Source organism: Monodon monoceros, unplaced genomic scaffold, assembly GCF_005190385.1.
Source record: "Monodon monoceros isolate NGI ecotype Baffin Bay Population unplaced genomic scaffold, NGI_Narwhal_1 Super_Scaffold_18, whole genome shotgun sequence".
Lineage (NCBI taxonomy): Eukaryota > Metazoa > Chordata > Mammalia > Artiodactyla > Monodontidae > Monodon > Monodon monoceros.
The window spans coordinates 47,044,105-47,070,099 of NW_021703774.1; the positions used below are offsets into that span (position 1 = coordinate 47,044,105).

The following is a 25,995-nucleotide window of genomic DNA, read 5'->3' on the forward strand; positions in this document are numbered from 1 at the left end:
GTGCATAGTTATGATCAACTCCACAAGGTATGTAGGAAACGTGTTTACATTAAGGTGGGTTTTGTGAAGATCCTCCATTTCCCTCATCATAAACAGGCTCTAACTATGCATTGTGTCACCAGCACATCATAACCACACAGCAGGTATTCACTGAGTATCTGTTGGTGGTTGTGATAAGGAGGATGGAGGCCAAACAGGGACTAAACAGAGAACGCTTTAATTTATTGTAAGACTGGGGACCTGAAATCAGAAATCTTGGTTTCTAATTTCGCCTCTGTCCTATTTGAACTTAAGACCCCTGGTCAAATAACACAGCTTCACCGTATACCACTTCTTACATACGGCAACTGAGAGCAAAGTCTAGACTCTCCGTCAGTCTTCTACAGAGAAAAGGTAAATTTTAACAGGAGTTTTATCCATTAAGTAATGTAATGGTTTTATATCTAATATTCAGAGGTTACTGACCTGAGGAAGGATTTCTATTAACTAAGAAGAAAGCTTAACATTTTTTTCAGGTTGCTTTTATTCAGCTCAAGGAAAGCTTCAGTGGGACTCAGACATCGTAGGACACATGCAGTTGAGCGGCTCATGCAGAATTAGTAATGTTAAAGGACCACTGGAGAAGGAGAAGGAGATGGGGAATGATATATTCTTCCTCCCATGAAGGTTACCCTTGGACAAAGATTGGATCAACTCAGCATTTCTTCATTTGGCCTTAAGAGCATCCTTGGAACATTTGCCTGCCTTCTTAAATTCTTCCCCCTTTCCCATCTGGCATTCAGGAATTCACTCATCAGCTTGTTCCATCATTCATGTGTTTTTCAGCAATATTTGCTGAATGACTACTAAGTGCCCGGGACACAAGGAGTTCAGATAAGCATAAGATATATCCCACTAGATGGGCTGCTTGTCTGCCCTCAAACCCTCAGCAAGCAACCCATCTAGTGGAGGAGACACTAATGTCAATCGTGGGAGTTAAGTTCCAAGTGAGCCTAGCCAGGAAGGAAGGGAAGAATGGAAGGAAATGAGGAAATAGCCAAAGGCATGGCAAGCATGGTGTAACAACAGGCGAAAGAGCATGATCAAAAGGAAGGAGGCATGAAATGCATAAAACTCAAGGAACTGTAAGTAGTCCAGTATAATTGGAGGGCAGGCTGCATATGGTCAGGTCAGGAAGGATCTTGAATGGCTCTTGTACTCTGCTACTCTGGAAACGACTAAAGAAGGGCTTTAAGCAAAGAGTTGCATAATCATATCGCATTTTGAAAATCCATGGTGATCCTCTTCTGCAAGATCTTTTTTCAAAATTCAGCAGAAGTCTTTTCAGATTAACATGATACCATTAACCAGATTTCATTTTGTAGATTCTTAGGGGTTTGCAATTCAGTTTGCTTTATATTGGGTGATATCCTCCGCTTTCCTGACTGAACACCCTTCCCCACATTCTCTATGGCAGCCCCTCATCCATCTTCAACAACAACCAAAAACAAACATCATCTCTCCTGTGATTTTTTTCTTCCCCCAAACACAGTCATCTTCTCTTTCCTCCATGCTCCTAGGATACCTTCTATAGAGCATGACTGCACTGATGCATTCCAGTTACTTCTTACAAGTCTCTCTCTTCCTAGCCTCTGGGTCCCATGAAGGCAGAAACTTGCATTTAATTTACATACACTACAAGCTCATTTTCTCATCAGTACTCGATCGAACACTTGCTCTGTGCCGAACACTGTGTTTTTAATACAGTACTACTGAATGAAGGAAAATTTTCTCATGCAGTATACGTAAATGTGTTTGTGATGTATATGTATATGGAAATTAAAAACTGATTCCTTTAAAGCAAAAGTTAATGTCTTCTTCTGAACTCTGAACATGAGAAATTACAAACAACTGATTTTCTTTAAAACTTATTAACTAAGTTACATATTTGTGATCACACCCTATGACAAAGCAGAAAAAGTTGAAATGGTCTCGAGCACCAATACCTAAAAATCTAAAACGTTGAGCTGGTAGGGTGGGAACCAAGCGGCCAACATCCAGAAACCCACATTTTTTTAATTACAAAAGAAAGCATCAGGATAGAGGTTTCTATCCAAAGATTGCTACACGACCTTCTGCAGACCAAGTGGAATGTAACTTTTTGCTGTCTTTTCATTCATTCACCATGTATTTTTTTGTGCCTGTTATCAGTCAGCTCTGGTGTTAACTCTGAGAAAAATGATAACTGCCATTTTTTAATGAATTTAACACATTTCAACTACCATGTTAAGTGCTTTACGTGTATTAATTCAATAATCCTCACACTAACCCTATGAAGTAGGTAGCCACTTATTTGGGTAAATTACTTAACCTCTCTGTGCCTCAGTTTCTTCATCTATGAAATGGCAATAATAATATATATCATAGGGTTGTTGAGGAATTAGATGAGTTTACAGATGTAAAGTGTGAACTTAGAATAATGCCTGACATATACTATACTTTCAAATATTAACTAATTGTCACCACCATCACCACCTGGTTGTGAACATGAGAAAACTGAGGATCGGTGAGATTAGAATAAGTTGTCCCAGCTTCTCTCTCTCAGACAGGCAGACAGTGCACACACTGTGGCCTCTTCTTCTTTCCAATTCCTAGAAATCATTTTACAAATACATATAATAACCACACTGGAAAGCAAGAAGGGAAATAGGCCTTTGGTCAACTAGAGATTGTAATGAATGCCCTTAGGACAGAAAATAGATGCAATTTGATTTTTAAAAGAAAACCACAGCTCCCAGACCTCAGAGGAGGATGCCACTCCCATAAATGCAGACTCGCTCCGCGAGTGCTCCTGTCTGCAGATGGTGGACACCGGAGTCCGGAGGGATCCAGGGGTGACCAACAGGGTGACAGTGGGTAGAGTAGCAGTAAGATCAAGCACACATTTTACTCTCTCCTCCTTACCCTTCTTTCCCTTCCTTACCTCCTTGGACCAGGAAGCAATAAAAGAATGTCTGCCTATAAGCCAAGGCAATGGGCATGGAAGTTGGGTGAGAAAGGGGCAGTGCCCTTTGTGCCTTTCCATGCCTAAAAGGAACGGGCGACTGGCCATCAGAGCGACCCACCCAGCAGCAGGTTGCATCCCTCCACACTCTCACTAGGCTGTTAGCCTGTTAGCCTCATAGTCTAATGTCCCTTCAAGCAGTTTGCACAAACAGATATGACAGGTGACGTTACAGTCAAGAACCACAAAATACTTGAGGAAATTCAATACCACAAAGTGAGGAAACAAACTCAACAAAGAATTTACACTCAATGAGAATGAATACATACAATTACTAGCTTAGGGGAAAGTGTGAGAACATTACAAGCATTTTAAAAAATTGCTAGGGATAGGGCAAATAAAGATTTCAATAACTGAAAATTTTTTAAGTGGCTAAATAAACTGAATGGCAAGATAGACAGTTGAATTAGAGACCTGGAAAATAAAACTGAGCAGTGTTCCCAGAAATCAACACAAAGCAATACAAAGATGAAAAAAGCAAAGTTAAGAGATATAGAGGATATACAGAAAAGTCCCAACGTTGTATATAATGAATGCTAGAAATAAAGAATAGATAAACTGGAGAGAAATAAAAAGAGAGAGAAAAGGAAGGAGCAATTTGAAGGAAGGAAACAACAATTCAAAAGTACTTCCCAGAATTAAACAATAAAGATATGAATCTCTGGATTGAAAGGGTCCCCAAAACTGGCATGAAAGATAAAAATAAATAAAAACCATCATGTAAAGCACATATTAGTGAAATTTTACACCACCAAAAATAAGGGGAAAATGCTAACATTGTGTAAAGAAATAATCAAGTTCATATTAGAATTGTCATCAACTACATGGGATAAAAGACAATGGTAGGAAGGTTTAAAATTTTAAAGGTAATCGTGTGTGTGTGTGTGTGTGTGTGTGTGTGTGTGTGTGTGCGTGCGCATGTATGCGTGTGTGTGTGTGTGTTGAAATGGAATTGAACCTTTTTGTAAAGAAGAAATTTTGGTCCAGTTGGAAATCTCTTTAGTAGCTACCCTTTAATATTAAGGATACCCTTAAATTAATATTAAGCTACCTTTAAATATTTAACAGATATTTATGCTGATGATATATAAAGATGTAACTTTTACATCTTCTTGAACGATTTCCCTTTTATCAGAATGGGATAGTCATCACTGTCCCTTTAATTCTTTTACCTTAATGATTTTTTAAAAACCATTATATTTCTTTTTATTGAGACTTTCTTTTTATTGACATTGTCTAGCATATTTTTTACCACCCTTTCTATTTTCAATTTTCTAATATCATTTTTATTTAGCTAAATCTTTTAAACATAAGTTAAAATTAAATTAAATCACAGTTTATATTTTTAAAAGTAAGTTTAATCTATTTACATTTGTTCTGATTGCTATTAAGCTAGGACTTATTTCTACATTCATATTTTCTGTTTGTCTTATTGTTTCATTTCTCTCCTTTCTTGCTTCTTGATGGACTTTCTGGAGTTTCTTTATTACCTTTTATCTTTACTGGTTCTATTTGTCTACAGCTTCTATTTCAACTTAGGGAATACCAGACCTTGCTGGCTGTGATTAAGAATTATGTGTACCTTGCAACTCCATGAATTTCCATTCCATAGGCTTCTTAATTTAGTAAAAACTTTATTTCTACAATAACACCAACATTATACCAAAATCATATGTGTATTATCACTCCAAAATAAATGTTTATTGTTTTTTAATAAGAAGAATGTTTATAATTTTTTGTGTGTGTGTGTGGTACGCGGGCCTCTCACTGTTGTGGCCTCTCCCGTTGCGGAGCACAGGCTCCGGACGCGCAGGCTGAGTGGCCATGGCTCATGGCCCAGCCGCTCTGCGGCATGTGGGATCTTTCCAGACCGGGGCACAAACCCATGTCCCCTGCATCGGCAGGTGGACTCTCAACCACTGCGCCACCAGGGAAGCCCCAATTTTTTAATTATTTAAAAACAAGGTGCAATTTTTCATTTTACTATACTCCAATAAAAATTAATTTAAAAAACAGTATGTACTCTAAAAGTTTATTGTTAATGCTAAACTTTTAAAATGAATTTTCAATAGCATCCACAATAATTTCAGTGTTTAACCTTCTAAAGAATGAACTTCCAAATCCTTTGAGTTTATAAATTAAATGAAAATACTGAGCTATTGGTGAAATTAATTTAACTGTTACTCTTTACTTACTTTATAAAGGGTATCTACAATAACATATAGTGTTATAACAAATATCTGTCTTGATGGTGAAGCTTTAAAAATATTCCCTTTAATATCAGAAATAAGATATGAATGCCTTCTATTACTGCCATTATTCAACATTTTCCTAGAAGTTCTAGCCTGTGTAAGAAGATAAGAAAAATTACATAGAGTGCGTGAAATGGAAAGAAAGAGATATAATAACACCTATTTGCAGTTGATGTAATGTTCTACATAGATAATCTAACAGAATGTCAATTAAAGAAAGGGTTTGACATGACTGAAGGGTATAATACCAACAAACAAAAATAGTAACATTCCTATACACTAACAATGCTTGATTAGAAATGAAAAAAATATTAATTTATTCACAAGAACAGTAAAATTATAAGGTACATACAAATAACTCTAATAAGAGATGTACAAGTCCTAAATAGAGAAATCTCCAAAACTCTTATAAGACCTAAAACATATCCCAAATAAACAAAGACATATTGGTAAGACTCAATATTATAAAAATGTCAATTTTCCTCAAATTAGTCAGTAAATACACTGCATTTCCAAACAAAATCTTAAGATTTTCACACGTTAATTCTAAATTTGTATGAAACTACAATGTCCAAGATTAGCCAATTTTAAAGACAAATGGAGAAGGGATGATTAGCACTGTCAGTTACCAAAGAGCATTATAAATACATAGTCATTAATAGGACAGACAAATAATAACTGATGGACTAGAACAGAGAGCCTAAAAACAAACAATGCATATATAGGAACCTGGCATATAAACAGAAGTGGCATCAGCAGTCAGTGGGCAGAAGATGTACTATTCACTAAATGAAGTTGGAAACCTATGGAAAAACATACAGGTATATTCATACTTCACATAATAACACAAAAAGAAATTCAAGAAGGATTAGAACATAAATATGACAAGCATAATTTTAAAATAGTACTAGAAAATATAAGGGAATATCTTTATGACCTTCCTGAAAAAAGTCCAAATGACCAATAAACATACTGCCATATCTTCAACAGTCTGGCATTCTACCTATACACTGCCTCTGTCTCAACTCCCTAAAATAAAATGTGGAGTCTGACTGCCTAAGAAAAAAATGAACTCTGTTTAGGTAACAAAATTATTTTTTCTTAGCTGGCTTCCAAAGATCAGGGTATATTCAGGAGTCCCAATTTTTCCCTATAAAATGACTAAAACTGAGAGGGTTTGTAGGTAGAGAATGTTGCTCTTCTACAAGCTAGGCATCAGTCCTACTGTCTCAGGCACACAAATATTTAATGACAGTTTTCCAAGATAAGGAAGAGCTATAAAATGAATGATAACCAGGTGTTCTCTGTCTTCAGTGAAGGAGATACATGAGGAAACTGAATAGCGTGGCAGCAGAAAATAACTAGGTTAAGACTCTGGGTTAAGAAAAAAAAATGTCCCTTGACTAGGAAGGTCTGAAATACTATATCGCAAAGGGAGGAAGGCAACATACCCCCTTTTTTCAAATGCTTTGAAAATCAAATTAACCATTCATCTTGGGAAGAGTGAATAGCTGGTAAATTTAAAGGGGATAAACTCTAGTTCCCTGATCAATCTGACCAAAACCAGAACCACCGATCTAGAAGGACTGAAATGCATACACACACAGAGAACCTTGCTTTCCCGGGAGAAGCTCCAACCCTCTCACCTTTGCTAGAACACAGAGAGGAAGACCACATATGCAGTCTGTTCTGCCCCTGGGCGATGATCTGTACCATCCCCTCCACAGAGCCAGGGAGAAACCTCTGACCTTTTGTAGGAGGTGCTGATCACACACTCACACACACACACACACATCCTGTTGCCCCACCATATGGGCCATGTATCATTCACAAAGCTTCTGAATCAATTATTCATCCAAACCAAAGACCAAACACTGCTAATTGTCTAGGAAGGAGGGGTGAAGGGGGAAGGGAGACTGATGGAAGGAAAAGGAATCTAAGCCAATCTGACAATTGGCAGTATTAATACTTCATTTATTTTAAAGAAAAAACAACAACAACAAAGCACAAAGAGAAAGAAAATAACTTCCTCTAAGTTAACTGGATAACTAATATGGGATACGAGCTGAAAGAGAAGAGGCCCTCCCCCCAGAGTCCTGATCAAAGCACTCCACCCCATGGGACCCCATTCTCCACCTTTAGCCTCCCACCCTCAGCTGCACTAGGAGCTCGGCACCCGCACACACCACTACTGGGCCTAAGGTTCGGCCACGGCCTGCATTTTTACTCCTGCTGCGTGGGCTGAGGATGAGAAAACACACCAGGGCAGACTATGAAACTGGAGTTCAAGGCTTCAGCTGGGTCCATGTTTCCCTCCCCACCCTCCCCACTCAGCTCCATGGGCAGATACCAACAGACCCTTGCTTTTCACCTCCTTATTCATCCCGCCTTTGTTGGGCATTTATTATGAGTCTGAGAAAACCCAAGTCACCCTAGGGAAGAAGGAAGGAGTACATGCCCCGTCCTCAATCTCGATGCAGAGACAAGAGGGCCACAGGAATAAGGAAAGAGGAAACACAGCACCTGTTGATGAAGCGAAAATGCAGCTAAGTGCTTAGGGAGCCTGGAGAAGGGGGTCTATCTTGCTGAGGAGTCAGGTCTTGAGCTGGTTCCCACAGAACATCATGACACAGATTATTAAAAGGCACGCAGGATATAAACAAAGCAGGGTGACAGCAAGTGAAGGAATACAGAAAGAAGCTTTGAGATGAGAAAGGCACCTCCGAGGCTGGCCCTGCTGGGATGAAGGAGCCTTCAGTGACAGTAATGACACAAGAGGGGCAATGGGCACGAGGCAAGGAGGAGATTCAGCTGACGGGTGTCCGGGATGCAATGCTAAAGAGTTTCTTTTCTTCTTTTCCATTCCAAAGAGGAAAGAAAAGTTTGTCAAAAGGTCCTGATCAGGAGAGAGGTATACAGAAAGAAATGATTCAATTGCACATGTGATGACAGAGGAGAGCTGGGGCAAACCTGTGGCTAGAAGTCAAGTTATGATGGCCCTACAGGGCAGGGACTCATTGATGACAATCCCAATGAGGGGAGAGATGACAGAAACAGGCAGGAGGAAAATAAGGTCTTGGGTTGATGAAGACATCAAACGTAACAGAAATGTCTACATGACGGGAACGGTAATAAAACCCAAATAAATTCTCAAACTTGTAAGTTCCTTAGAGATCATTTAAAGGAATGGTCCTAAAATGTGGGTCACAGGCTCCTTTGATAAAAGCTATGGACCCTTTTCCTGGGGGAAAATGCTCATATATATTAACTTATTAAATGATTTTAGGTGATGCAAGACTCCCTAAAGCCCATCCATCCAAACTTCCCAGGCTGCAGCTGGGGTTGTGGCTCTGAAGTGTCTGATGGTGCCTGGAGCAGATCCTAGTATTCCTGACACGCGTCAAGGTCGTTTCCTTGTAACCACACAGACTACTGACACCATTGATAGAAATGGTGATGTTGGAAAAGGTATCATTTTGTAGGAAAGAATTTAATCAAAGAGAAAAATCAAGGAGGTAGAAAAAAATAAATAAAAACTGTGCTGTGAGAAGTTACCTTTCTGGAATGTCTCTGAACTCAGTTAAAAAAAAAAAAAATCACCCTTTTTTCAAATCCCTTGATGTTTGTTTTTGCTTTTGTTTTTAATACACAATTAAATTTGGAGGAGATGTGCCCTTCAAAAATCATCAAACAGGCTCTCCTTCCGACCTCCTTTCACATAAATACAGGGAAGATAGGCTCAGCTTACCCCATTGGGAAATGGGTCTGCCCTCAAATAGCAGACCATGAGTGAAATAAAGCCTGAGTCGCTGTCCTTGCTGTGACAAATTCATTTTCAAATGTCCATCTAAGCCCAAGATTTGCATTCCAGAAATGATGACCTGTGGGAGTTTATTCCCAGGAAATTCTAAGGGTTGGGTCCTCCTGGCAAAGACAAAACCAAACCGGTCAGCGCTGGGGGCTCAGGACGCCACTGAGGTGGAGAGAAGGAAAGAGACATCGCTTTGTAGCAGTTTACAGAAAGGCAGGGAAACCCACCCGTAGAACAAGCTATGGTAATATTATAAACCAATGTTACATCAATAAAAAATAAATTCTTTAAAAAAGGAAAGAAAAGGCTTTTAAATCCTTTTAACAAAATCCCTGATAAAGAAAAACAGCTACTAAGAGAACACAACTGTCATGCTGTTTGCATTCAAGAGTTCTCCTTAGGATAATACATGATATGGTGGATACAGATGAAAGTAGAGATGCAGATGTACTTTGGGCAGTACACATATGGGCAGATCATAAGCCATAAGCCTGTGCCTATCTTCTTCAAAAGCTGTACAATTTGATTCTTATTCTTCTCTTCTCTTCCATTTCACCTCTTCGGCCCAGCAGTGCCCAGGAGCACCAACAAACTTTAATGGGCTCCCTCCTCTGCAGCACCACAGCCTGAATATACATAAACTGCATAAGGGGCCTCCATGATTCCTCCTACTGACGCGCGGAAGTCAGGAGGAAGGTAGACAGGAAAAGACGGCAGCAGCAAGGAAGGTACCAGACACTCTCACATATGTCATTGCATTTAATCTCCTCAACACTTCTGGAAGGCTAGTACTGCTCTCTTTGTAGAGCAGACGATTAAGACTCAGGATGGTTACAAACTAGCCCTACCGTCATACCAAAAATAAGGACAGGTACTAGGAACGGATCAGTTTTGATCTGGACGGGCTTTCCACTACAACAAACAATTTCTCACCGGCACTGACTCAGTTTGACAGTCAAATTGTCAGTGATACAATACGTCTTAAAAATCAGCTATAGGGCTTCCCTGGTGGCGCAGTGGTTGAGAGTCCGCCTGACGATGCAGGGACCCGGGTTCGTGCCCCGGTCCGGGAAGATCCCACATGCCGCGGAGCGGCTGGGCCCGAGAGCCGTGGCCGCTGAGCCTGCGCGTCCGGAGCCTGTGCTCCGCAACGGAAGAGGCCACAGCAGTGAGAGGTCCGCGTACCTCAAAAAAAAAAAAAAAAAAAAAAAAAAAAAAACAACTATAAACTCAGCATCAAGTTTAGTGCTGTTATGTGTATTCATGCTTACAGCCTGCAAAGGAGTGGGGGAAGTGATAGGGAATAAAACAAAAAAGATAAAGAGTAGTGACTCCACCATAAGACTTAATAATTTGGTTGACAATTATAAGAAACTGATTATAAGATTCCGATCAATACATTAAAAAATAAGGAAAAGAAACATGAAAAAGAATAAGGTCTAATGAATAGCAAATACTGTATAACTGAAAGCAGATAAATCATTTATTATAATTAATGTTTTGTGTTCTTTCAAACGAGGAAAACTCAGCTGTATAATCAGAAAGCAACACACACACACAAAAAACAGAACTATCATGAGATACTGACTCCAATTTACTTGTTGTAGTCATGCCTAGTTCACTAGTAAACATCTGACTTCTCAACCTTCTTTGTGCAAACTAAGGATAGAAAAGACATTAGTAAACTAAGAAGCTGGTTTTCCCTCTGACACTGGCTCCCTGATCCTCTGTCCTACTGGCCCCAGAGTTTGGAGTTTGACAGATGTTAACCAGCAGTGATATCCAGGCCAACATGGACATTTTATAAATAGCCTCAGCTGGCTGACTACCACTGGGAAAACAACACAAAAATCAAATAAAATGAAATAAACTACTTGCTTCTCATCCTTCTCTTCAAAGCCTGGTCAAAAGAGGTGGCAAAACGTGTTCAAGGGCTGCTGACACCGGCTTCTAGTATAGGTGCCAACAGTAGCGTTAGAGCAAAATGAAACCAAATTCCCAATGGCCTCCCATCTCCTCCTGATTTAACTCTATCACTGTCCCTCTTACTACTCACAACTATGCTGCGTACACAGTAAGCACTTAATAAAAGGTGAGTAGACAGAGAGATGGAAAGCTGAATGGACAGAACAGATTTATTGGCAAACTCTCCTCCTGATCAAATGGTTTGAGCACAAATTAAAACTATCTATATACAGATGCTATCTCTGTACCAGACTGACACTCCTTGAGGGCAGACATCTTACTACTTATCTTTTTCATCCAAATACTTAGTAAAATGTTTTATACATGCGTAGGAAATATTGTTTGAATCAACAGGTACTACTAATAATTAGAAGAAAACATTTATTATATACCACTATCTGTCCAACAATTTACATACATTTTCTTTAACCTTCATATAGACAATGAAGAGGTCACTACCTGTCCTCCAAAATTGATGCTCACCTTTCCACAGTGTAGCGTTGTTGCTAGGAAGCAGCTGCCCAATTAGAGATTAGATCTCCTAGTCTCCTTTGCACCTAGGTTGAGTCACGTGGCTGGTTTTTGCCAATGAGGTGTTAGTAGAAATTATGTGTGTCTCTTCTATGCCAATGAATGTAAAAAGTGACTGTGCCTTCTTCATACTCTTTCTGTTTCTATTGAGATGTAAACCATGAGAACCTGGAAGATGGCAGAGCCACCAGACAGGAGGAGACTGGGTCTCTAAATCACCAAGTGAGTGAAAGCCAAGAACACACTGACCTATTCAAGGAGACAGAGATAAATCTATTGTGCTAACCCACTGAAATATAGGGGGTTGTTTCTTAGAGCAAGTAGTGGTACTCAATCTAGCACATAAATCTTGCAACAGAGGTATTTTACACTTAAAAAATAACAACAAGAATCCAACAGGCTAAATAACTTGCCCAAAGTCACATCCGAATGGCAAAGCTGAAGTTCAAGTTCAGGTCTACCTAAACCTAAAGTCCTTAGTCTTTTCACTAAGGTATGATTTGATGTTGGTAATGGATGGGTACACATCTACGAAACAACCACTTCTCCCCACTACCAAGTGCAGTAGAGGCAACACCAGGCTAAGCTTCCTTATTCCTCCCTAAGCCTGGATTGATGGTAAGTTCCATGAGGGAATGGACCATAACAGTTATATTACTGATATAGTCAGCATCCAATATAGTGCATGGCATTCAAATATTTACTTAATAAATAACGCATGATGGTTTGTTAGATGGATGAGTGGATGGATAGGTGCATAGGTGGATGAGTAGGTGGGTGGATGGATAAGTGGATGGGTAGACAAGTGGATGGATGGATGGATGGATGGATGGATGGATGGATGGATGGGTGGGGAAGAAGTATTACTAGGAGAAATCTGGTGAAAAAAGGACTAACAATCTCTTTCCCCCCATCCCACATCCTCTTGCAGCAAGAACCAAGGATGCTGAGAGTCCTTATATATACCATTATACCTTCTTTCCCTGTTCAGTTCCCCACAAAGTCTCTCTCAGCCTTGCTATGAATCCATAAATTTTCATTGGTGAATTTCAGGGAACAGATTTAAAGAGCTAACATTGTGCTCCTTTATCAAGCAGTAATCAAATCAAGATCTATAGTCAACCTGAAAATGCTTGAGCAAAAAGACATTTTCTTTTAGGACAGCAATACAAGGTGTATATACACACAGGGTCAAGAAAAGATGGGCAAGCAACCACCAAAAAAGACTTAACTATCCAAGTTACCTTAGATCAACGGTGAAAGACAAAGAACCCAAAGACTAACTATGGAATACCTCATCTTGGATACAGATCTGGGTATCACTGGCCCAACTTACATCTTTCCCTTCTAGCCACTCCTAGAGACTGAACCACCTGACCACACTGTGCTGAGCTGCCTTATGTACAGATACACATACATATGTATTCTACTCCAATCAAACCATTTTGTTCATGAGTGCACGCACTGGGTCTAACTTCCACTTCTACTTCCCCTCCATATCTATACCGCCAGACTGAATACAAGAAATTATAAGCCTGACCAAAATCGGGTGTAAGCTATAGGCAAGTAACCTCCCAACCAGAGACAAGAGTACTAGGCATACACTAGAGTTCAAGCTCTCAAAGCACTTCCTGGGCCTCAGCCCCTTCGTCTGTAACAATGGGTCACACTGGGTCAGCCACTCTTACCCTTTCAAATGTGAGGCCCCTTTTTTAATGTCAAGAGTCCAAGACCCACTTGACCCTCCCAGAGGAGTTATTTCGTTAACATAGCCCCATGACAACTCTGTCAGACAGATGTTATTATCCATCACCACCTCCCCTTTTTTATAGAGATGAAGACATTGAGACTTACAGAAGCTGGATCATTTGCCCACAACCACAGAGCTAGGAAACAGCAGAGCAGAAACAGAGCCTACAGAGCCTAAACTGTTAACCGCTATGCTATACTGACTAAATGAGAAAAACAATGCCACCATTTCTTCAAGAACGCTTCTACATCTATTTATATCTAATAAATGACAATGGCACCCACACACATTTTAGAAAAATGATACTGTGGTACATATTTGTGGGAAACACTATTCAGGAAACAGCCAATGCTAGGTGCGGCCATGGAGCTTCATGCCCACTGCAATAATGCCAGGGTCTCTTAAGGTGTATTCTTAAGGTATATTCCTGCTTTAACTTCCTACCTGTGGTCCTAAAATTTGAATTCCTGGGTGACTTCAAGGTGCTTAGCTTTAGCTTGGTTTCAGATCAGTCACAGCTGGGGGGGAGTTGAAGTACTCATGGAAATTTCTCCTCCTTTATTTTCAGTAGTAGCTGTTCAAACTTTGAGCTATCAGATTCCCAGGAGGGAGAACCCTCCTCATATATGGATTTGTTTGCTGGAGAAGAGGGGTTGAATGTCAGACTCACTCTACAGACAGAGCCCTAAGAAGGAGTCTGTCAGAACTAGCAACACATACAGACACACACACACAAATACACCACCTTCTATGGCACCTGTCCTCAACTCACCCAGTCTTTTATTTTCAATCAGGGTGAAAAATGAAAACAGAGAAAGGTTAGGGAGAGTAAGAAGAGAACAAAGCAAGAGCAGGGAGGAGGAGGCTGGCTGCACTCACGTGAAGAGAGGATGTGAATTTAAGTACTCAGTGGGAAAGCCTGGGGTAAGCAGTGAATACCTCCCATCACTAGCACCAGAGCCCAGCTGTGAAGCCTCCATCGGGTGACCTGTCTCTAAAACAGAGAACACAACACTTACTCAGAAAAGGAACCGGGAGGGAGGCCTCTATTTACTTTTTCCAAATGAGAAGTGGGAAGAGGGTGAATTACAGAGCACTTTGAGCTCCCCCCAGAAGGGGCCCCTAAATCACAAAATGGTATATTTATCGTGGTTATTAACCAGAGTTCAACTTGGATCCAGATTCAGCATCGTGATGTGTCATGGGCTTAGAAAGCAGGAAAAAGAAACATCCCATAAACAAGCATGTGGGTTGGCTTGATCTTTTGACTATTGTTCTATCAGAAAAATAAAAATCATAATAATCATATAGCAGTGTTCTCAGAAAAGCATTTTTTAAATAATTTCTCTGCTGAATATCAAAAATAAAAGCCCCCACACTCATCAATTCTTACCCATTATTTGAATCAGTAGGAGATGCTCAGAGTGTGAACCCAGAAGACAGGACTATGTCTTTACTCTGGGCAGGGCTAACAGATTTTTAGCATAGGATGGGCTAGATTATAAGGTCTAGAGACTGGGTTTTGGTACAGTTCCAACAGGTTAAACAAAATTATAGTTGAGGGCCAGTGTTGGAAGGAGGAGGCAAGAGGAGAGAGGGAGGGACTCTTGGAAAACATTAATTCTATCCTAATTCTGAGTAGACGTGGAATCATTCCGGGAAGTTCTATTTTCTCAGTGAACATCACCCATCCCCAGTCATTTTCTGCAGATATGTCTACTTCCCTGCTTCAAACCAGTCAATGGCTTCCCATTGAACACCCTTGGTGATGCCAATGAGACGCTGAATGATGTGGCTCCTCCCCCTCTCCAACTCCCCTCAGGTTACTGTCACCTCAGACACTACACGTTGGGCTCCACTGGCCCTTCTGTTTCCCGGAGCTGCCAGGCCCTCTCCCACCTCCAGCCCTTTACACACCTGCCCTACGCTCCACCTAAACCCTTCTCGTCCCGCCCCCTTCCCTCTCGTCTTCTTTTCCTAGCCAAAGGCTACTCCATCTCCAGGTTTCAACATTGACATCAACTTCTTGACCTCCTTCCCCTCAGATTAGGTTAGAGTCCCAATCTCAAACCCTCCTGGCACTGTTAACACTTCTCCTTTGCAGCACTTTATACACCATTGCAGTTAAATTTAATTTACTATCTGTCTTCTCTGCTAGACAGCAAGCTCTAAGACAATAGAAACTCTTATCTCCATCCAGGGCTGTACCCCTTATAGTCAGCACGATGTTTGGAACATAAGAGGTCCTCAACTAATACTGGCTGCCTCTAGCCTTCCCTCTCCCTTGTCTTCTCCTGGTTCCTCCTATGTCTTTCCCCATAGTTCAAAGTTTCAGATATGGGGGCTAGGGATGCTTAGCTCTGAGTGGGCCGGGGCCAGGACATACATCATTCTGGTTATCACCCCTCACCCAGAGTTTTGATTAAGTCTCAACAGCAAAGATACCCCAAACCAGTTCTGTTTCAGCTTCAGCTCTCCATGGCCACTCATGTGGTCCTAGACTAACGAACGACTCCTCAAGGACCCTCCTGGCCCTAGAGGGTTGATGGGGGAGGAGGTGAGATGCATGGAACCGCCCACAGTGACGTAAATCATGAGACTTCACCGCAAATGTCATCTGAAGTGTGAAGCAGCCACACCTGTCACTCTGCCTCCCAGTCACTGTCCCAGAGTTTGAGGCCAGGGAGAAAAGCCATGACCTTGAGCCCCTCTCCTAAACATTCTGTCACCAAGGCCCAGGCTCCTGACAGAAGAGTGGCAGCCGAGACGGAAGGAAATGAAAGACAAGGGGAAGGACATGAGAACTCAGCCTTTCCTGTCAACTCTCCTCAGAGCGAGGACTAGAGTTCTGTGCACGATCCTTCTGATGGGACATTCCTCCTTGGGGGGAAAAGGGCATCCTCTTCAGCCTTCCTTTGTAGCACTCAGAGCCTTCTGACTTGTGTGTGTTTGTGTGAAGCGGGAGGTCAGAAGATGAAGACAAAGACACGGAATATTAAAAAAATAAAAGTAAGAATATGGAAAAATGTAATAGTTTCATTGTTGATAAGGCTAAAATTGAAGGCCTTTGTTTCCGCTTTTACTTGGAATTTCTTTGCTGTTGTTGATAATAACCGTAGAAGGATTTGACTCGTTCTGATAAAATTAGATACTTCTAAGAGGAAATAAGATATATCTCACGTTCAGTCTGGAGTACTTCTGCCTTGAAGCAAAATGACAACTAATGGGAAATTTTAAATCAGCCACAGCCTTGGAATTTGCAGTAAGTTGCAGTGAAACTTGTCTTTGTAGTTGCAACTTTTATGGAGGTCAATGCCTATTCTGAATGAGCTACAGAACTACAGTATTTTGAATATTTTTAAACATCTTTTTCAAAAGACACTCAAGGTGCTTTATGCGTATTTTAACATTTATCTTCATAATATCACTGACCTGGGCGGCAAAGTATTTCTGCTCACTGATTTCGTATTTTGCTTTATTGTCTTCCCAAACACTTTTGCTGAGGCGGCTGTGCTGTACAGTAGACATCACACGGGCTTTAGAACTGCTGATAATACAATGAAAATGCCGATCCCTCCCCTTAGTAAGTGTTTGGCCCTGAGCACGTGACAGCCTCTTTGAGTTCTGAATTCCTCATCCGCAAATCGGAGATAATATTTGCCTTGATTTATGTTTCTATACTTAAAATGATATAGGCAAGTGCTGACAACAGTATATGAAGGCCTCCACGTTTAAAATAAGACATGTGAGCTCCTGGTAAAATGCGAGCCGTCATCACTGTATTTGTTTGTCACAAGACCTGGTGAGGCAGCTCGTGCAGGCGCTACCTTCATTTCATAAATGACGTTTCATGAGGAAAGCTGAGATGGTTTAGGTATCACCCACTATCACACTGAGGTATCAGAAAGAGAATGTATATTAGCGTCAGGACCAGGACTCAGGGCCCCTGAAATCATTTAGTCCACTAAACTAAACTCTGTTTCCATATAAGTTGCATATATATATATATATATATATACACACACACACATATATATATTGCTATATATATATATATATATATATATATATATATTCCAGCCAACCAATTACAAAAATCATTTATTTCTTAACATCCCAGTTTAATGGCCTGAACACAATCAAGAAGCATCAGATTCTGACTGCCAGGGAGCATAGAGCATAGCTGCAACCAAGTCCTGGATTTGGAGTTAACAAACCAGTATCCAAGTCCCCGCTCACCACGTTCCAGCTCTAAGACCCTGGACACGTGGCTTAGCCACTTGGGCCTCAGTTTTCTCTTCTGGGAAAAATAATAAATACAGAAAGTGGGACAAATTTATCATTCCCCCAGGTCTAAAATTTGTTGGTTAAGTTTTAGTAACCTCAGACTTAAGCTTCCTTTATATGTTCTCCTTAAGCCCCGCACACCCTCTTTTTCCTTTCGGCATCTGCACTGCTTCCTGTGTTAACCACTCTGCGCTCCTCACACCTGCTATTTTCTGACTTCAGGGAATCGTACATTGAATAGTACTGCTGCATTTCGCATTTCACACTGAACTGTGGACTATATTTACAGTACAGACAGAAGTGCACAAAAGCTCTATCCAAAGGAGGAAACGTGTATCACCCACAGAATGGAAATGTAAACACTCCCTTTAATTCTCAAGTCTCCCTTGTAAATTTAGAGAATGAACATTTATGCTGTAGCCATCTCTGCTTTGCAATCCTGCCTTGGAATTTTCACCCCTGCTGTGCTCTTCCACACACAGTCATGCACATGCCTAAGATTGTATGCACTTAACAGCCTTCCAACGGCAGCTCCAGGCCCAGGGCGGTGGTCTGGCTTAGAAAGCATCTGGCCATCATTTCTTTCCCTTTGTTACCCTGAATGAATATAAAGCCAGAAAAATACTCTGAAACCAAACCACCCGGGGGGTCTGGACCTTCCTCCACTTGCTCTGGCTTTCCTTCCTCCTTGTTGACACCAAGACCAATTCAGGCCCCCGCTCAGTTCTCTCCAGTTTGAGCTTCTATCAGTCAATGGAGGTGACAAGAAGCAATGTTTCAGGAAAGAGAAACCATCCCAACAGCAATGTCTTACACCCAGAACACAGTAAGTAGTCAATAAATACCTGCAGAATGAATCGACGATGACTCTCAATACAGAAAAAGGATAGAGTACATATGTAAGAAGAAATGATCTCCCACCCAAGGAGCAACCCCAGCTCAACTGCCTGTCAACTACTACCTGGGACTCTCATCTGGGGTCTCCCTGAAAGAACTGGGTTTATCATTAGCACAGAGTGAAGAAGAGATCTCCAAGCTCCACATTTTGCCTTCTGCCTACCTCTCCCCTGAATCCAAATTCCATATCCTAACTCTATCTTTTCCATCATGCACCCATCTGGAGGGAAATGGAATTAAAAGAGAACTAATGTTCTGACAAACGGAGATGCTGCAAGTAGCAGCTGTGTTCCCCCAAAGTGAAGCTAGAAATGAACGAGGAGCTTGTGAGGAGGTGGAGGTCTTTCAGACAAGCAGCCACCAACTCTGCTGGGAGAGAGCACTTGAGAAGCAGGCGGAGCTTAAGGACTAGCGAAGCACCCCCACGTCAGCATGAAGGAAGGTACGGAAGACCTGGTCTCCTTCTACTGACCCGGGTCTTCTGAGTAGCTCCCAGCCCCCCCATATCACCTCACTCAGCCTCAGTTTCCCCGTCTCTGAAAGGACAAGCTCCAATGTCTCCTCCCTCTACCCAGCCTTTCCCTGCTCCCCACCTTCCTGCTTCGCCCACTTAGAGCAGAGAGGATGAGTAAAAGACAGGTCTGTAAAATCTCACCAGGCTCACTGGCACGGAGATGCTATATAAATACCAAGCGTTATCATACTATTACCACAGAGATTTAAATTGGGCTGGGGGCCCCGGGGCTGCGTTCGCAACACCTCCCGCACATTCTCAGCACTGGAGAGACGGTGCTGGAGAAGGAAAACTGTGCTTTCCTCGATCTTTAGCTGCTCGGGAAACTCGTGTATTAGGGCAGCCTCCTTACAGAAACCCTCTAAAAATACCTACCGATGTATATTTAGCTCCAGATACCGTCCTCCTACCAACAGGCTCTGCTTGTGCCACTGGTGAGAAGCTGGGGACATCCAACAGCAGCTCCCAGCTCTTCTGCAGCATCTCCTCGGGCTCTTCTCCTCCCCGTCCCCTTTTCCCTTCATCCTTCTTTTCCCTGCTGGGTGATGCACCTCCTCCCAAACTGCAACTAAGGGTATAGCTATGGCTTCCCTCTCCTTTCCATGCCCTTTGCTCAGCGTTAACTCCAGGATGACAAAGACCTGTGCAGCACCCAGCACTGAGTTAGAACTAATCATTCCACCCCTGCTCAATGCCTTCAGTGGCTCCCCACTGCCTTCTGGCTACGGTACAAGCTCCTCCTCATGGCCTCGGCTGGCCCCTGCTGACCTCTCTGCGAGCATCGCTCACTATTCCACTGGCCAACTCTCCAGAAGCATCCTGCGTGCTCTCTCTCAGCTTCAAGGATTTGTATGTAGCATTCTTTCTCCCAGAAAAGCTCTTCTCCTTCCTTGTCTAAGTCCTAACAGCCTACCCCTCACATCCCAGTTTCAATGTTACTTCCTCCAGGAAGTTTGCCCCAGTCCCCAGAGCTAGGTTGGATGCCCTTCTTCTGGGTTTTCATGACATGCTCCTGGTGGGGACACTCAGCCCTGCCCCACCCACATCTAGCACAGTGCCTGGCACGTTGTGGGTCGTCAACAATGTCCCTTGAAGGACTTGAAGGAAGACAATGTCCCTTCAAGGACTTGAAGGAAGACAGAGGGACAGGTGGTCACCTGGGCCCTGGGGTGATGGTCTTGGTAGAGGAAGGAGGCAGAGCCCCAGGCTCAGATACACTTGCCCACTCTTCAGAGTTTGTACCCATGTTCTTGCAGTTAAGAAAATAGTCAAAACAGGTCATCTCCCCCAGAAAAGCTGGCAAAACTGATAGTAAAGCACATTCTGAGCAATAGGTACAGATATAGATAAAGATATAGATATGGATACAGATATAGATAGAAATGTAGTCTTTGCAATATGGCTCAATAGATGGAAGCTTTCATTACATGGCAAATGCCAGGTGAGGCATTCTTCTGCTTCTTTCTCCATACGCCTCCCCCAACCCACAGCCACCTCTAGGAAGTTGGGTCTTCAATATTCAGCCCTGACCCCAACCCTGCACCCATCACCCAGGAAGCAATTCCCAAAAGGTAACACTGCGAACCTAGTAAATAGGCCCAAATGATATGAAGCCCAATATTTTACTCACCTAGAGGCTGAGTTCCCAGCTTTCATTTCTCTAATAAAGTGATCAGGATGTGAGCAGCCAGGCTGAGTCATAGCTACATGAGAGAGATGTAGATACTGCCTGGCTCAGCCGGACCAAGAGGCAGGACTGGGAATAGGCAACCCCTCCACACTGCCAGCCCCAGGCTGCCCCCAGCACTCTCCTTTGTATCCTATCGGTGACAAGACAATCTGGGATGGAACAAGTGATTCCATTCTACTAGCATTTATTAAGTACCTACTGTGATCAGGCACAGACATGAATAGGGTTCAAAGACACAGTCCTGGCCCTCACTTCCCTGTTCCTACCCATGGGTTAGGAGTACCTTTGAGTTCTCATCCTCCACTATCATTGTCCATCTATTCCAGGGACTATGACTTATTATTATTTTATTTATTTATTTATTTATTTATTTATTTATTTATTTATTTTGCGGTACACGGGCCTCTCACTGCTGTGGCCTCTCCCGTTGCGGAGCACAGGCTCCGGACGCGCAGGCTCAGCGGCCATGGCTCACGGGCCCAGCCACTCCGCGGCATGTGGGATCCTCCCGGACCGGGGCATGAACCTGTGTCCCCTGCATCAGCAGGCAGACTCTCAACCACTGCGCCACCAGGGAAGCCCTATGACTTATTATTAAGACTAATATATAATAACGACTTCGAGTAATTTAGAATTCTCCAGGTGGCCTAACAAATGGTTAGAAATAGCATCTCTTGAATTGTTACCAGTACAAGAGAGATTCCAAGTTATGTAAGGTAAGAATTTGTTAAAAGAATAGCAAATTCCACTGTCTTTTAGAAGAAATGAGAATACATTAACCTTGGTGTTTCTCAGTCCCAGAATTTGCTTGAGTATTCAACAATACACGTTTTGTTGAATAAATGAAGGGATGGATGGGTGAATGAATGAATGAACAAGCCAATTAATGAAACAAGCTGGAACTTCGGGTTCAGTTTTTATGTATTAAACCATGAGAGTTAAGTAACGTGCCTTCTTAACCACAGAGCAGGGAGTTGGTTGTATTCCAAGCCCACAGAGAGAAGTCTTAGGATGGACACATGGGGCTCTGGTCCTCTTCAAGTCATATGTGAAGCCTCAGCTCTGGGTCAGGGACATCTGCCTGATTATGCCACTTCCTGAGCCCATTCCACATTGCTTCAAGGGGACCAAAGGAACATGCAATCACAGAGCTACAGAACCACAGAGCCTGTGAGGTTGTGAGGTCACTGATGGTGTGGGGAAATGAGCACTGAAGAAGGAACTTGGATCCAGAAGATACAGGCTCAAGTCCCAGCTCTAGTACCTCCTAGTATATCACATACCTTCTCTAAACGTCGGTTTCTTCATCTATAAAACAGGGATAACGAGATCCCATTTGGGGGATTATGAGGATTAGATGAATAATGTACATAAATTAACCTTCTGAACCATGGAACTCCCTCAGCTTACAGACCTAAGAATTCTAAAGGTTAGAAGGTCGAGAGTACAGGCAGAATGTGGTGGCCCAGGTCTCCCAATCTCTGAGCAAAAGGCAGTGATGGAAGGTCTCTGGCTGATCCAGCTGTCTGGCACCTCAGCCCCCCACCCCTCCACCTCCCATCACGCGCTGAGAGCTGAGAAGTTGTACAGCCTCAGCCTGAGGCGGTGTCCTGCTCTAGGACCTGTCACTCCTCCTGTGCACCGGTGGCGGATGTGAGGTGACACCTGGAGCTGAGGTAAGAAGTCAGAGCAGCCAGCACGGGCTGCTGCAGAGGCAGGTGTCAGGAAGCCTAAAGGAGGGGTTGCACCGGGCAGAGGTAAAACACCAGGCTTGGGTCAAAGGGCACAGTTCCAACCCCTGTATCTGCTGTCAAGGAGCTGGTGGTCTTGGGCTGAGCACTTAACCTCTCTGAGTACTGGATGACTCCTATCTAAAGCCTGATCTGCCTGCTTCCCTGGGCTGGTATTACAACATATTCACTGCATCTAAGACCCCAACAGTTGTAAGATGCCCCGTGGTTTTATTTACTACTATGAAAGACAAATGCTGTCAATTAAACTATATCATGCCATTATTGTAGGACACGGGCTGATTTTAGAGATGCTCCAGCAGGAGAAATATGCATTTTAGAAGCCATGTAATGTGGTAGATGAAAGCATCGTGTGAACAGAAGACAACATCTGATTACCCATTCCTGCGGGGTAGAACCGCAACCCTGAGCTCGGATCTCAAGAGTGCCAAGCCCTCCCTCTGGAGAGAAAGAATGAGTAGGTGCAGGAAGAACAGGGGCAAAGTCCTATTGGTTCAGAAGGACAGCAGTCACCTTTCAGCAAAGTTTGAAGAGCCACTAAGAATGGGAGATGCCCGGGCTGCGGGGAGAGAGAGCAGACAGAACAAGTGACTTGGCCAAGGGCTCAGCACCTGCGCGCACTCGTGTGCACCCCACGCATGCAGGTGAGGACACAGAGGGCCTTCTTGGCCATGCTGACAAAGGACTCTACAAATCTGCCCCTTCAACCACCTGGCAACCCTCATTTGAAGGCAGTGCTTATGGCTCCCACCAGCCTTCTCTCGTCCCATCAAATAGCTGGCCCATTTCCTCTACCTTCCCTCACCCATCCTAGTTCCCAGGCCCCACCCCAGAAAGGCAGATTCTCCTTTAGAACTACTTCAACCTATCAAATGTCTCTTAAAATGTGACATCCAAAAGATGTACATTGAGCATCTTTAATAATTATTTATTATAGCCAAAACCAGAAAGCAATCTAAGTCTCAGATAATTGCAAAAATGGAGAAGTAAGCTGGGTACATCTATTTAACAAACTGCTGGTCAGTCCTTACAGATTTTTACCAAAATATGGAGTAATATGTACTATGCCCATACTATACTGAGAAAAGGTAGCACAATTACAGGCACTGAAAGGAGAGCTTAGCATTAAAGGGGATGGAAGGAAAGACCACAAGATAATCAGGAATTTTTCTTAATCAGTGACTGTTTTTTTTCTTTTGATTTTTCTGTATTTTCCAAATTTTCCTTAATGAACGTAGAATAGTTTAAAATAAAAATAAATAGACTAGACGAGAAATTTCAAATGGCCTCTGACACGTATAGGCCTCAATGAGACCAAGAATTCACGCAAGTGTAGCATGTAATCCATATACATTACAGTATTCTTCTTTCAGACAGAATCACATTTCTAAAGCGACTCAGACTCATTTAGGCCTTTTACTGTACAGATCTTCCTTGACTTACAATGAGGTTACACCCTGATAAGCCCATCATAAGCTGAAAACAACGCTAAGTCGAAAACACATTTAATACACCCAAACTACTGAACATCATAGCTGAGCCGAGTTACCTTAAACGTTCTCAGAGCACTTGCATTAGCCTACAGTTAGGCAAAATCATCTACCACAAAGCTTATTTTTTAATAAAGTGTTGAATATCTCATGTTATTTATTAAATACTATACTGAAAGTGAAAAACGCAATGGTTGTGTGGGTACACAATGGTTGTCAGTGTACGGGTTGTTTATCCTCGTGACCTCAGGGCTGACTGGGAGCTGTAGTTGCCGCTGCTTAGCATCACAAGAGAGTATCATACTGCCTATCGCTAGCCCAGGAAGAGATCAAAATTCAAACTTCGAAGTACAGTTTCTACTGAATGCGCATTGCTTTCACATCAACGGAAAGTCAAAACATCATACGTCAAACCGTCATAAGTTGGGGATTACCGGTAGAGTATATATTATTTATTTTAGGGACATTTAAAACACCACCCAGTTATTAGCAAAAGTCAAAAGATAACAATTGTCCGTGATGATGTGGAGAAAAAGGAACCCTTGCGCATTGTCGGGGGAAACGTAAGTTGGCGCAGCCACTATGGAAAACTGTATGGAACTTCCTCAAAAGAATTAAAAAGAGAACTACCATATAATCCAGCAATTTCACTTCTGGATATATATCCAAGACAATGAAATCATTATCTTGAAGAGATATCTATAATCCCATGTCCCTTGCAGCATTATTCACGATAACCTGATACGGACACAACCTAAATTTCCATCGATGAGTGAATGGATAAAGAAACCGTGATACAGGTACACACACACACAGAGGAATATTATTCAGCCTTTGTAAAGAAGTAAATCCTGCCCTTTGCAACAACGTGGATGAACATGAAGGATATTATGTGAAGTGAAATAGAGAAAGACAAATGCTGCATGATCTCAATTCTATGTGAGGTCTAATTTTTTTAAAAGCTGAAGTCATAGTAACAGAGGACGGAATGGTGGTTACCAGGGGCTGGGAGTAGGGGAAAAGGGAAGATATTGATCAAAGGGTACAAACTTTCAGCTACAGATGAATAAGTTCTGGAGACCTAGTATTCACCATGGTGACTATAGTAAATAATAATGTGTAACATCCTTGAAATTTGCTAAAAGCGTAGATGTCAAGTGTTCTCACCACCAAAAAAACAACAAAAAAAGTAACTATGAGAGGTGACGGATATGTTAATTAGCTTGGTGGCAGTAATCATTTTACAATGTATACATATATCAAATCATCACATTGTACACCTTAAATATATACAATTTTTATTTTTCAATCATACTTCAATAAAGTTGGGGAGAAAACCCCACAAAACATCATCCAGGTGTACTGCAGTCTTTGACCATGTACTTCTGAAACAGTATGCAGAAGGTGTATCTTTATACATTAAATCACATTTTAAATGCAGTCGTATTTTCTTTTAGAAAAATAACCTTCAGAAAATCCTTTTGTAAGGCAACAGACGTTTTTAAACATAAAGAGTCATCTCCATCTACTTATCTGTTCCCTATATTAAAGGGTTCGATGCTCGGGAGCTTCCATTTATACATTCTAGTCAATTGCCCCTTCAACTTTTTCCCCTTCACTTAATCACAGTTGACATGAAGGTTAAACATATGAGGATTATGTCTATTGCAGAAGACATAATGAAGAGATGCAAATAGTCTCAAACTCACTCTTGTCAGATTTTACCTACGCCCACTCCTCTGGCTCTTCCCTGGGTGTGGTGGGGCGGGGAGAAGGTCCTCTTTGCTCCCCTCTGCCTTTGGTCAATCATAATGGTAGCTCATATCTCCCCACTCCTCACTTTTCTACTCCACTCTCATCTTGTCCTCACGGGTTTGAACAACTGGGCAGCCGGGTAAGGGAATTTCCATGCCACACCCCTTGCTGTCACACCCACACAGGACCCACCTGGCCTGGACTACTCCCCTCCCCTGCAGGTACCAAGAGCAACCTGATGCAAAGACACACAAGAAGC

The 25,995-nt window shown here is 42.2% G+C and overlaps 1 protein-coding gene across 1 annotated transcript in view; it reads right to left on the reverse strand.

Annotated features, from left to right (window-relative positions):
- CACNA1E (calcium voltage-gated channel subunit alpha1 E) overlaps positions 1–25,995 on the reverse strand; it is a 367,243-nt gene that overhangs the window by 243,955 nt on the left and 97,293 nt on the right. The gene's annotated exons all lie outside the window — the stretch shown is intronic.